The sequence below is a fragment of the Aegilops tauschii genome, chromosome 5 (genome assembly GCF_002575655.3).
Source record: "Aegilops tauschii subsp. strangulata cultivar AL8/78 chromosome 5, Aet v6.0, whole genome shotgun sequence".
Classification (NCBI taxonomy): domain Eukaryota; kingdom Viridiplantae; phylum Streptophyta; class Magnoliopsida; order Poales; family Poaceae; genus Aegilops; species Aegilops tauschii.
The window spans coordinates 308,381,203-308,395,017 of record NC_053039.3 but is presented as its reverse complement, the minus strand read 5'-3'; the positions used below and the strand labels follow the sequence as shown (position 1 = coordinate 308,395,017).

At 46.3% G+C, this 13,815-nt stretch overlaps 2 long non-coding RNA genes across 5 annotated transcripts; one reads left to right on the top strand and one right to left on the bottom strand.

The window, feature by feature from the left end:
* Positions 1-7,357: 7,357 nt before the first annotated feature.
* Positions 7,358-11,123, bottom strand: LOC109767910 (uncharacterized). Of its 4 annotated transcripts, XR_006664165.2 has the most exons (4): positions 10,673-11,123; positions 10,106-10,124; positions 7,643-10,018; positions 7,358-7,560 (listed from the first exon to the last, which is right to left on the bottom strand). It is a non-coding gene; the product is annotated as an uncharacterized lncRNA (long non-coding RNA). The 4 variants fall into 4 exon arrangements; XR_005757238.3 differs by having other exon boundaries at positions 7,643-10,136; XR_005757237.3 differs by having other exon boundaries at positions 7,643-10,124.
* LOC120965079 (uncharacterized) lies at positions 7,531-11,921 on the top strand. The gene is made up of 3 exons (XR_005757239.3): positions 7,531-7,659; positions 11,131-11,374; positions 11,496-11,921. It is a non-coding gene; the product is annotated as an uncharacterized lncRNA (long non-coding RNA).
* Positions 11,922-13,815: the final 1,894 nt, after the last annotated feature.

The following is a 13,815-nucleotide window of genomic DNA, read 5'->3' as shown; positions in this document are numbered from 1 at the left end:
CCGTCTTTCTTGAAGTTCTTCTTACCCTTGCCCTTCTTGAACTTAGTGGTTTTATTCACCATCAACACTTGATGTTCTTTTCTGATCTCCCCCTCCGCTGATTTCAGCATTGAATATACCTCAGGAATGGTCTTTTCCATCCCTTGCATATTGAAGTTCATCACGAAGCTCTTGTAGCTCGGTGGAAGCGACTGAAGGATTCTATCAATGACCGCGTCATCCGGGAGATTAACTCCCAGCTGAGACAAGCGGTTATGCAACCCAGACATTCTGAGTATGTGCTCACTAACAGAACTATTTTCCTCCATTTTACAGCTGAAGAACTTGTCGGAGACTTCATATCTCTCGACCCGGGCATGAGCTTGGAAAACCATTTTCAGCTCTTCGAACATCTCATATGCTCAATGTTTCTCAAAATGCTTTTGGAGACCCGGTTCTAAGCTGTAAAGCATGCCGCACTGAACGAGGGAGTAATCATCAGCACGTGATTGCCAAGCGTTCATAACGTCTTGGTTCTCTGGGATTGGTGCTTCACCTAGCGGTGCTTCTAGGACATAATCTTTCTTGGCAGCTATGATGATGATCCTCAGGTTCCGGACCCAGTCCGTATAGTTGCCGCCATCATCTTTCAGCTTGGTTTTCTCTAGGAACGCATTGAAGTTGAGGACAACGTGGGACATTTGATCTACAAGACATATTGTAAAGATTTTAGACTAAGTTCATGATAATTAAGTTCATCTAATCAAATTATTCAATGAACTCCCACTCAGATAGACATCCCTCTAGTCATCTAAGTGAAACATGATCCGAGTTAACTAGGCCCTGTCCGATCATCACGTGAGACGGACTAGTCAAGATCGGTGAGCATCTCCATGTTGATCATATCTTCTATACGACTCATGCTCGACCTTTCGGTCCTCCGTGTTCCGAGGCCATGTCTGTACATGCTAGGCTCGTCAAGTCAACCTAAGTGTATTGCGTGTGTTCCGAGGCCATGTCTGTACATGCTAGGCTCGTCAACACCCGTTGTATGCGAACGTTAGAATCTATCACACCCGATCATCACGTGGTGCTTCGAAACAACGAACCTTCGCAACGGTGCACAGTTAGGGGGAACACTTTCTTGAAATTATTATAAGGGATCATCTTACTTACTACCGTCGTTCTAAGCAAATAAGATGCAAAACATGATAAACATCACATGCAATCAAATAGTGACATGATATGGCCAATATCATTTTGCTCCTTTGATCTCCATCTTCGGGGCACCATGATCATCTTCGTCACCGGCATGACACCATGATCTCCATCATCATGATCTCCATCATTGTGTCTTCATGAAGTTGTCACGCCAACGATTACTTCTACTTCTATGGCTAACGCGTTTAGCAACAAAGTAAAGTAATTTACATGGTGTTATTCAATGACACGCAGGTCATACAAAAAATAAAGACAACTCCTATGGCTCCTGCCGGTTGTCATACTCATCGACATGCAAGTCGTGATTCCTATTACAAGAATATGATCAATCTCATACATCACATATATCATTCATCACATCTTCTGGCCATATCACATCACATAGCACATGCTGCAAAAACAAGTTAGACGTCCTCTAATTGTTGTTGCAAGTTTTTACGTGGCTTGTATAGGTTTCTAGCAAGAACGTTTCTTACCTACGTAAAACCACAACGTGATATGCCAATTTCTATTTACCCTTCATAAGGACCCTTTTCATCGAATCCGTTCCGACTAAAGTGTGAGAGACAGACACCCGCTAGCCACCTTATGCAACTAGTGCATGTCAGTCGGTGGAACCTGTCTCGCGTAAGCGTACGTGTAAGGTCGGTCCGGGCCGCTTCATCCCCCAATACCGCCGAAACAAGATAAGACTAGTAGCGGCAAGAAGAATTTGCAACATCTACGCCCACAACTGCTTTGTGTTCTACTCTTGCATAGTAACTACGCATAGGCCTGGCTCATGATGCCACTGTTGGTGATCGTAGCAGAATTTTAAGATTTCCTACGCATCACTAAGATCTATCTATGGAGTATACTAGCAACGAGGGGAAAGGAGTGCATCTACATACCCTTGTAGATCGCGAGCGGAAGCGTTCCAATGAACGGGGTTGATGGAGTCGTACTCGCCGTGATCCAAATCACCGATGACCGAGTGCCGGATGGACGGCACCTCCGCGTTCAACACACGTACGGAGCAGCGACGTCTCCTCCTTCTTGATCCAGCAAGGGGGAAGGAGAGGTTGATGGAGATCCAGCAGCACGACGGCGTGGTGGTGGATCTAGCGGGATCTCGGCAGGGCTTCGCCAAGCTTCTGCGAGAGGGAGAGGTGTTGCAGGGGAGGAGGGAGGCGCCAAAGGCTGTAGTATTGCTGCCCTCCCTTCCCCCCTTTATATAGGCCCCCTGGGAGGGGGGGGGGGGGCGCCGGCCAAGAACCCATCTATGGGGGGGGGGGGGCGGCCAAGGGGGGGAAACTTCCCCCCCCCCCCAAGTCAAGTGGGGCGCCCCCCACCCTAGGGTTTCCAACCCTAGGCGCAGGGGGGAGGCCCATGGGGGGGCACCCCAGCCCACTAAGGGCTGGTTCCCTTCCCACTTCAGCCCATGGGGCCCTCCGGGATAGGTGGCCCCACCCGGTGGACCCCTGGGACCCTTCCGGTGGTCCCGGTACAATACCGATAACCCCCAAAACTTTCCCGGTGGCCGAAACTGGACTTCCCATATATAATTCTTCACCTACGGACCATTCCGGAACTCCTCGTGACGTCCGGGATCTCATCCGGGACTCCGAACAACTTTCGGGTTTCCGCATACTCATATCTCTACAACCCTAGCGTCACCGAACCTTAAGTGTGTAGACCCTACGGGTTCGGGAGACATGCAGACATGACCGAGACGCCTCTTCGGTCAATAACCAACAGCGGGATCTGGATACCCATGTTGGCTCCCACATGTTCCACGATGATCTCATCGGATGAACCACGATGTCGAGGATTCAATCAATCCCGTATACAATTCCCTTTGTCAATCGGTATGTTACTTGCCCGAGATTCGATCGTCGGTATCCCAATACCTTGTTCAATCTCGTTACCGGCAAGTCTCTTTACTCGTACCGCAATGCATGATCCCGTGACTAACTCCTTAGTCACATTGAGCTCATTATGATGATGCATTACCGAGTGGGCCCAGAGATACCTCTCCGTCATACGGAGTGACAAATCCCAGTCTCGATCCGTGCCAACTCAACAGACACTTTCGGAGATACCCGTAGTGTACCTTTATAGTCACCCAGTTACGTTGTGACGTTTGGCACACCCAAAGCACTCCTACGGTATCCGGGAGTTGCACGATCTCATGGTCTAAGGAAAAGATACTTGACATTGGAAAAGCTCTAGCAAACGAACTACACGATCTTTGAGCTATGCTTAGGATTGGGTCTTTTCCATCACATCATTCTCCTAATGATGTGATCCTGTTATCAATGACATCCAATGTTCATAGTCAGGAAACCATGACTATCTGTTGATCAACGAGCTAGTCAACTAGAGGCTTACTAGGGACACGTTGTGGTCTATGTATTCACACATGTATTACGATTTCCGGATAACACAATTATAGCATGAACAATAGACAATTATCATGAACAAAGAAATATAATAATAACCATTTATTATTGCCTCTAGGGCATATTTCCAACAAGGGGATCGCGTGCTGTCGCTGCATGGCCATGGGCAGGCACGGTTCTCCACGTCGCCAGACTGCAGCGCGGTCGCTCCGACCACATGCGCGGGCATCATCGACCTCAACGTCACACCGGGCTACATCGACGCTGGCCAGCCGTCCGATGGGACGCAAAGAAAGCAGCCCCGGTCGATCCCTTCAGCTAACATGGCCGGTGCCTGCTGGCTGTTCGATGAAATGCCACTGCCAACGCCGATAGTCGACGACCCTGACTACGCAGCGTTCATGGAGAATGTCATCTTCGAGGGCCGTGGTGAGGCCTTCCACATCGACGGCCAAGGCCAAGCTTTCGATCCCGACGCGACCCAAAGCCAGGACGGCTGCGGCCACTACGGTGACACTCAATTCGCCGGCCATGATGAAGAAGAGGACGACCATGGCAACTCGTGGCATGAAGATGATGACTTGTATTATGAAGATGAAGAAGAAGACGTCGACATTTCCACAGAGGCCATTGGTGTTTATCGATGAGCTCACCCAAAGGGCCGAAACACGAAAGAAGAGGCAAAGCATTCACACGGGATCATACAACCAAAGAGGAGGACATTTTGATTTGCGAGAGTTGGATGGAGATAAGCCAAGATCCCATGAAAGGTGCCGAGCAAAAAGGATCCGTCTTTTGGACAAGAGTTCACAAGAACTTTCATGAGCGAAGGAAGTTTGCCCCCTACTAATTTGCGAGCACGCGCGGCATCAACTCAATTCAAAAGAGATGGGGGTTCATTCAACAAGAATGCAACAATATTGTACCGTGCTTGAGAGCGTCGAAGCCCGTCCCGTGAATGGCCTAGGCCTTAGTGACTTGATATGAACCTCTCGTTTTTTCATCTTGTGTCCATTCTTCTTAGCATGCCATTTATATGTTTCATGCATCTTGTGTCCTTCCATGTTACAATTGCGGCCACATCTTTCATTGTGTAGGCCTTCCAATCTTTGGAAGCCTTCAAGGCTCGGCACAAGAACAAGCCGTTTACTCTCACGCATTGTTGGTCGCTCATCAAAGATTGCCCCAAGTTCAAAGACCAATATGCCGCCCGTAAGAAGAAAGGAGGGAAGGTGGCCGTGGCTGATGAGGGAGACTTGCTCAAGAGGCCGAGGGGCAAGACAAGCTCGAAGGCCAACGAGAAGCATGGTGCGTCTTCCATAGCCTTGCAAGGAACTTTGGAAAGCATGATGAGCCAAAAAAAAGTGAGGGAGGAGAGGAGGAGCAAATGAAGATATACCTAGAGCTCCAAACGAAGAAGCTTGACATGGAGGAGCCCGCGAAGAGGAGGAAGCTTGACATCGAGGAGGCCGCACAACTCAAGAAGCTCGAGATCGAGGCCACCAATGCCGACACCAAAGCAAAAGAGGTGGCACTCGCGATCATGAGCGTCGACAAGAACAACATGTCACCGGAGAGGAAGGATTGGTTCGCGAACCTGCATAAGGAGATGTTCGTCCCGTGACGGCAGGTGAGACCTCGGCCGTGGACTATGGCCATTCATTTTGAAGGCTGGCTTATGTGCCGACCGCTGGCTTGAACTATGGCCGCTGCCATTTAGCTACATCTTTTTGTTGTTTTCATATTTGCATGCAGAGCTGACGAGATGGGACCGCGCGTTGGAGGCACGGCCGACGCATTCACAAATCCGGGCGGACGCGGCCCTAACCTTCAAACGGACAAAAAGCGGACAAAACAGACGTCTGTTTGAGGTTGTGCGTTGGAGTTGTCTCTAAAAACCGTCGATGGGCATCTGATCGACGAGTGGACGGTTCAGGTGCAGGGACCAAACCGAGCAGACGAGGCTCCAAGAGCAGATGAACTTGGTATGTCTTCATGTCAGTAGCTTATTAGTGCACTGTTGCCGTCGAAGACCTAATTAACGTCATCCGCTCCTTGGACTGGATATGGGAAAAGTCACCAGTCAAAGAAAGCTCTACTACTTAATGGTGTAGGCCCTGTCGAATTAGGCAGCTGCTTGGTGGTTCAACTGTGTCTCTGTCACGGAATAATCATCGCAAACGATTGTCAATGCACTCATATCTTGCCATAGATCGACATCTTATCATAAATCGACCAGGAATGAAAGATCCGTCCCGATTCTTCCTTCTAGCTGCAGAGAATGATGATACGAACACATGTGCATCCTTTTGCTGTATTTCCAGATTATAGCCGCAAGGACTGAGCAAGAGATTGGAGTAGACATTGCATAGTAGATATTGCAAGGTCTAAATCATCAAAGTACGCTCATTGTTCTGCAATACAAATGAAAATTACATATCTCAAGATCAAATGTCTCGATAAATTTTCAGACATAAACTTGGTTGCTAGTTCCTTCTCAATGTAGACTGCCATGCAATGGTGAAGAAAATTGTCTCCCGTTTTAGTTCAAAGATGTGTCTTGACAAGTTCCATAATAGGGAAGGCCAGCTCCGTTGTTCCAGTTGGCATCGGAAGAGTTATCACTAATCGTAATAACCTATCAACCATTGGATAATCTGCAGATTTTCCAGCCTTACCTATCATTTTTGTCAAATCAGCAAGTGGTGTACATATTTTTATCTCTGGATGGTTGAGTGTATCAAGATGGAAATGTGGTAGCTTACACTCCAACTGATCTCCTTTTTGACTGGAAAAATCAGCAGGAGAATTGTTTCACTAGCCTGCATATCTTTGACTTTCTAAGGTGCCATGTCTTGGATCCAAGAATGAACAAATATTAGAAGTTCGGTTACTAGAGAACTAAATCGGTCATTCAACTCTATGACTGATTAATCCACTGCAACATTAAATACCTCTACTTTGTAATGATGGATAAATGTGGTATTGTCATGATTATTGCGAGCTTTTATCACACACCCAAACTTGCAATGTATATGTAAAAAAAGAATATGTTCCATTATTTCGAAAGTAATGAGTAAGTCTATAAGTGAGTAGGTGACTAAATCTCTACATTGTGATATTTAGTTGTATTATAACCGCGCACTGTTCCAGCCTCCTCAGCCATCAGCGTTTTCGTCCATTGGATTTGGAGCTTTATGCATTTCTGGCCGTTGAATCTCTTTCCAATCCCACCTGGGCTTTCGTTTCACAACAGAAAATGCTACATGGGCTGGCCGCTGCTCCGGTATGCTATTAAATTGGGCCTATTGGCCTTTGAGTATCTTGTATATGTCTCGATCGACTCCTTGCTATGCACCCGTTTAGCCCTGTAGCGATGTGGTTTGCAGGAGGTTTAGCGTCGGAAGAGGTATCGGCGGCGATTGGAGTTCATCGCCGTTCCTATGTGCCATTAATGAAATTTGGAAACGGCAGCTGAAAGTGGAGTTCAGTTACAGGTTGGTAGTTTACATATAAAATGCGTCGTCTCCCGGCTCTTTGCCCTTTCATCCTTCTGCAAAAGCTTCGCAGTGGCCATGGTTCTCCACTTGGTTGCGGCCACCTGCCGTCCCCTCTGCTCCTCAGCGGCTCCCCTCCATACTACTAGCATTATCACTCTATAGCAAAAATTTGCTACGGTTGTAGGTCCGTTTTAAGGTGCTAATGTCACTCCAAAATCTATTGGACGCGTCTGGCTAGCGGCCGTTGGCCTGTTAGCGCTCGCGAGCGGCCGGACGGAAAAGGTAACTTTTTGTCCCCACTGTTCCCATAAAGAAAACTTCGTTCCGACCCCTAGAATCCGTGAAGAATCAGAAAACAAAGGCCAATCGGTATCACATGATAGCCCACTAACTCCCGAAGCCTCCACGCACCCCTCGCCCACACTTCCTTCTCCACAGGGCTCCTTCTTCTTCTTCTCAACGAAAGAAAGGGTCCTAGCCTGGATCCAAAACAGAGCTATCATGGCAAAGCAATGAACGCAAGAACGGAAGTGGTAAAGAAGAGGGAGGAGAGAGGCGTACCAGGCAGTCTCCATCAGGTAGCCAGCTTGTGACTGTCGTTCAACATTATCTGCTTCATTACTCCCATTTCCTTGAACAATATCTTGGGGTTTGCAAAAAAGGCAGAGGTGATTAGTTATCATTACATACAAATTTTTGTTCTCTGGAAAACTAGATTAAAAAGTTGAGGATGGCAACTTGATATCCCGTTTGTTCTGCAACTAGAAATACTAGTGATGATAACTAATGAGATATTCTTGTGCGACTAGAAATGCTGATGATGCCAACTAATGAGATATTTTTGTGCAACTAGAGAGGCTGAGGATGTCAACTACTTGGATAATGTTGTCCAACTAGAATTGCAGAGGGTGCCAACTAAATAGATACTCTTCTGCAACTAGAAAGCCTGAGGGTGCCAGTCATTAGATACTATTGGGCAATCCTCAGATTTTTTAAGTGTTGGCGCCGCCTCTGGCAGCGCCGCTTTTCTTCTACCTCGAGCTGCCTCCCACAACTCTCTTTGGGTTCCTCTCTTCTTCTCTTCTATGGTTTCTCTCAAGAACACACACACACATGGTGAAACTGCACACACACACACGCATGTATAACAAGGAAGAAAAACAACTAACTTTGCCGAGAGGTACTCTTTCTTGGCAACCACAAGTGCTACATCTTTTCTCTTGAGCCCTCGCGGCCTCTATTTTCTCATTGCTCAGTGTGACATATATATACATAGACTGTTGGCCCTCACGCACAACCTGGCCGGGCCACTAAGTCACGCACGAACTAACAGGCCGCCACGCTCGGCCACTAACAAACTAATCCATGCATGCACTACCACACTCACTAACTGGCCTTATCCTACTCCAGGCATCTCTGCAGGATCCTAACGACTATGCATCTAACCCCCTCAACATGCAGAACTACATGCACAGCCAGTACTTAGGCAGCCTCATGAACGGCCATAGACCCAACCAAACTAGCATGTATACAGCTGATAATGACTTGCCGGATCGCCCGGTTCAACCTCTTCATGCAGCCCGTCACGCTCCAGCCTCTCACGCGCTTGCCGCATCACACGGCCATGCTGCCTCGCGTAGCACTGCAGCCTCACGCTGCCATCGGCATCTCGCCGTGCTCGCCGTATCGCACGGCAGCCCAACATCTCGCCTCCTCTGCATGCTGAGCTGAAGCTTCACGGGACAAACATCAACCTACACTAGACTACATGCTAAACGAAAATACAATGCAAATACATAATCAAGATTAATCCTAACATTAAGATGGGATTAATCTGAATTCTTGTGCAACTAGAGAGGCTGAAGATGTCAACTATTTGGATAATGTTGTCCAACTAGAATTGTAGAGGGTGCCAACTAAATAGATACTCTTCTGCAACTAGAAAACCTGAGGGTGCCAAGTTATTAGATACTGTTGGGCAATCCCTCAAAATTTTTAAGATGGGATTAATCTGAATTCTTGTGCAACTAGAGAGGCTGAGGATGTCAACTACTTGGATACTGTTGTCCAACTAGAATTGCTGAGGGTGCCAACTAAATAAATACTCTTCTGCAACTAGAAAACCTGAGGGTGCCAAGTCGTTAGATACTGTTGGGCCTCCTCAATTTTTTTAGATGGGACTAATCTGAGTTCTTGTGCAACTAGAGAAGCTGAGGATGTCAACCAGTTGTATATTGTTGTGCAACTAGAATTACTGAGGTTGCCAACTAATTAGATACTATTCTGCAACTAGAAAGCCAGAGGATGCCAAATCATTACATACTCTTGGGACAATTCTAAAAAACTTGAAGATGGCAACGTTGAGCAACTGAGAAAGTTCAGCATGCCAATGCTTAATTAGTCCTTCTGCAACTATGTATGAAAATTAATACACTTGGTTGCCTGTATGTGGAGTAAAAAGTATCCCTGGTGGAATTTTATGTTACCTCAGCGGCTGCTGCAGAAGAATACCATCGACTGTGCAACTGGTTAGCCTTCACTGTGCAACTTCATAAGTTGGCTAGCCAACTGAGACATGTATATGTGTCATCCAATTACATTTGCGTTCATGTGCAACTATTACAACAAACTAGCCAACTGGTTACTTATATGCATGCGACTTATGAGAAAACAAAGAAACCACACGGATGCATTTACGAGAAAAAGAGGTCAATAATGTAATGAAGCTCTACAGAGAGTATCATGTTTAACGAGACAATTGCAGTCTAGGCAAGAATAGATGGATCAAATAAGGATCATGAACCATACCAGTAGTGACAAAATCTGAACAGCTCACCGTGAAAATCCAACTCAAACCCACCACTATAATCCTAACCGCCGTACAAACCCACCACTCATCCTAGTCGACGTAGCTCCTTGAGAAAGATGCCGAAACTCCTGTATAGATCAACACTCCAATCATCAACGTTCCAAGCATCATACCGGAGATTGACTAGTAGGATCACAAAAGTGATGCATCTGTACATGAATTTGACTGCATTTCCTGAAAAAATACCTAGAAGAGGTTGAGTTAACAATATGTGAGAATGAAAATGTTGTTAATATTTCAGTACTAGTATTATTTGGGTAAGGTAGCAGACTAGACAAGCATAAGTGGAGGTGAATTAGATGTCTGAATAAAAATTGTCAATAACATGTAGATGAACTGCACAGACATCAAAAATCTGATTGCTCCCATCAATATCCGGCAGATTAGACTATAGTTGTTACACTACAAATTTGTATTTTCTACTCCAGCTGCCATAGAAAACCCAAGTTGAATCAACATTGCAATTAAATTTCCCGTGTCCAGACTACTAAATATATGAACTTTCCAAAGTAAATTTATGAAGTAGGAAAATGACAGAGTATTAACCAGATTTAGATCCAACAATATTCATTCCTGTAAATCCAAACAAGTTCACGGCTGAATCCTCTCGAAGAGAGAGAGAGAGAGAAGAGAGAGAGAGAGAGAGAGAGAGAGAGAGATATCAGAGGTTGCTTGGAGGGGGGGGGGGATAAATCAGTGGAGAGAAGGAAGGGGAATACTACCTGCATGTGATGGGCACTTGAGTAGGCGATGGAGCCCTCACGGCTAAGTGCGAGGATTCACAGCTGTGCGCAGCCGCGGAGCGGCGTGTGCCCATCGCAGAAGATGAGTCGCGGCGGCGCCGGAGGTTGGGGATTGCTTCCTGCGGCGGCTCATGGTGGCGCCCTGGAGGGAAAGACGCGAGGCCTGCTGGGGTGGCGATGGGCAATCGCGACGGCGAGTTGGCGTTGTCAGGAGGCGCGCGAGGGAGGACCGGAGGAGGCGGGGTGCACAGCGGCGGTGGTTAGTGGAGGAAGAAGGTCGTGCTGCTCGGGAGTGGATAAGATTTTCCTTTTTTCTTTTAGTGGAGAGATGGACCGAGCGTGTGAGGTCGCTGTCCGCTGTCGCGTAGCGCGGCCGCTCGGTGTCGCGAAACAGTGCGCGTGCACTTTTAAGATTTTAGGAAATCTATTTTCTACAGGTGGCGTTCATCATGGTTTGGTCATTTGATTCAAGATCATCTTTGAGACTGGTCATCATCAAGCAGATGGCCTTCGATACGATTCAATCGATCAGATCGGGAGAGGAAAAACATTCAACAAGATCGGTCCACGTGGGGCGAAGCGAGGCATGGCTGGTTAATCGAAGCGAGGCAGGGCTATGATGTATTCAGTCAGTAATGGCCTCGCTCCCGTCACAACCAGGCATCCAGCCAAAATCCACAGGTATTCAATCTCTGCTCCTCCGCCACGCTGTTCTCCTTCTAAGATTTGATTCCGAGGTCCGATCTGTGAGGATCCGATTTTGTTCCTTGATCTCTTTTTGAGGGTTTGTAATTATGTTCAGTTTAACAGGGCCATCACATGGATGATTGGCCGGGAGGAGAACTGCAAAAAGATATGTTGCTGCAAAATCAGTGTTCAGTGTCGGAGTTTGAGATAGGTCGATTTCCTGCAGTAGCCTCGGTTGATCTATCTTTGGCCTCTGAATGGCGGTGTGTTCTCTTTTGAGAAAAATCGGCCTAGAATGGCGTTGTGTTCTCTTTTGAGAAAAAAAGGGCGTTGTGTACTTGTATTTTGCAATTACGACGGCTATGTCCCTCGAAGCCTGCTGAAAAGAAGTCCTTCTATGCATGTGGATATTGCTTCGGGCGTTGTCTTGTTCAGTGAGAAGTCCTTCTATGCATGTGGATATTGCTTCAGAACCTATGTGAGAAGAGACTCAAGTACACTCTTTTAGTACAACCGCAGCTTCTTCTGGCTTGCTTATAAATATCTGGCTATGTCTTGCATTCAAGCTACCCATAAGTTCTATGCTGCTGTACCAATACACAATTTTTTAGGATTGACTTTTGGTAACATCAATGTATCAATTCTTCTAAACCCTTCTATCTGCTCATTTTTGAAGCTCCCGTAATGAAAACTTTTTTCTTCTAAAGACAAATCATAGGGACACGATTGAAATGCTTGCTGTGGTTCCCATTCCTGCCAATATTCACCATCTCAATTGCTAATAAAAATCTTGAAAACTGAACTTTCACCCCATATACCTCCATACATTTTATAGATTTCAACTATTTCATATATTTTTAGAACCTTACCGTTCTATCGCCAAAATTGACGGGCGCAACAACGCGCGGCATCATGGTCTAGTATATAAACGTACGGAGATAGGAAAAGATGCATATTATTGATCCATACCTTTGACATGAATCTCATGTCTAATACAAAAGAATTTGAGCTCTTCTATAAAACATTCCCACCCATCTTCCCTCGATTTACTAAGCAACACCTTTGTGTTAGAAACACAATCCAATGCACTTACAATACCCAAAGTTTTATGTTGGAGTTTGACACACATGACATCTATGGTCTTCACAATCTTTTCCATAAGGTGTAGAATGAAGACCAAATCAAATGTAATTAGTCCCAACCTTTCCTTATTGGACCAACCACACTCGCCATTGGTAGTGCTTACCGTCCATCAAGCACACCTTGTTGCAGATCGCCATGGAACCGACTGTGGACACCGCTACTTCATCCAAGAAGAAGCTTCAATCTCATCAAGTTGACATCCCACATGCTTATAACTAGGAAGATGAGCGGAAACAAATCTTGAGTGCTCTCAAAGGCTTATTTGGCATGTGCAAGGCCATCCATGTGAGCTAACACAAGGATCATGCTAAATAAATAAAAGGCAAAGATGAGCTTCGATGAGAACCACAAGAATGGGGAATACATCCCCTATCACTCCATGGAAGAAGTAAGTGAACTTGAAGACTTTCTAGATCTACTTGAGGAAGATGAAAATGAAGATTTTCGTCTTCGACTCATGATGAAGATGATGTACGACGAGGAGTATTAGGGGCTATGTGCTAGCATAACTTCGTTTCCCTTTTTTGACAGAAAAAATCCACTTTCTTAAGTTGATAGAATAATTACATCATTAATAAGCAAAGGCCTACCCAACCAAGCAAAACAAGTGAAGGTGTAGAAATGGATTGACCACAGAAATTGGAGACGTGGATGTATCCCGCAGTTCATGCTCTTGATGGAGTGCTAATCTCTGTTGGAGATGTGTGAGAGCCAAATCTCCCAAACGCCACTAAGTGGCTTACCCTAGTCTCCTTTTAGTCACCCCAACAAATGAGCCTCAAATCACTCGAGGTTGGTCTTGAAGGCGGCCACATAACCTTTACAAACTATCCTGGAGCACACCACATGCAAGGAATATTCTAGGATATGCTCCTACCGCCTAGGAGTCCCAAGTCTCTCAGAGTAACAATTTTGGTGATGTACACATATGTGGATCACAAATTGGTTTGGTGGAAGCATAGACCGGGTGATTATGTTTCAATTCTCAAAATTTGGTGGAGTATGAGTGGAGGGATGAAGATCAATTGAGCTTTTAGGTTTTGGTAATGGTGGAGGAAGCTCAAATGGATGATTAGGGTTGGAGGTGGAAGAAGAGTGTGTATTTATACACCTACCCCAAATTGATCATTGCCCTCCCAGTGGACCCAGAGGACCCGGGCTAAAGAGCCTCAGGGACCCGGGGCCACCCAAGAGAAATTCCTCAACCTGGGATACCCGGGGTCAGAGACCTCGGGAGCTGACCTATCCAGAGGGATAACCACTCAAGGGAGGGGGACCCTGAGGGCCCGTGG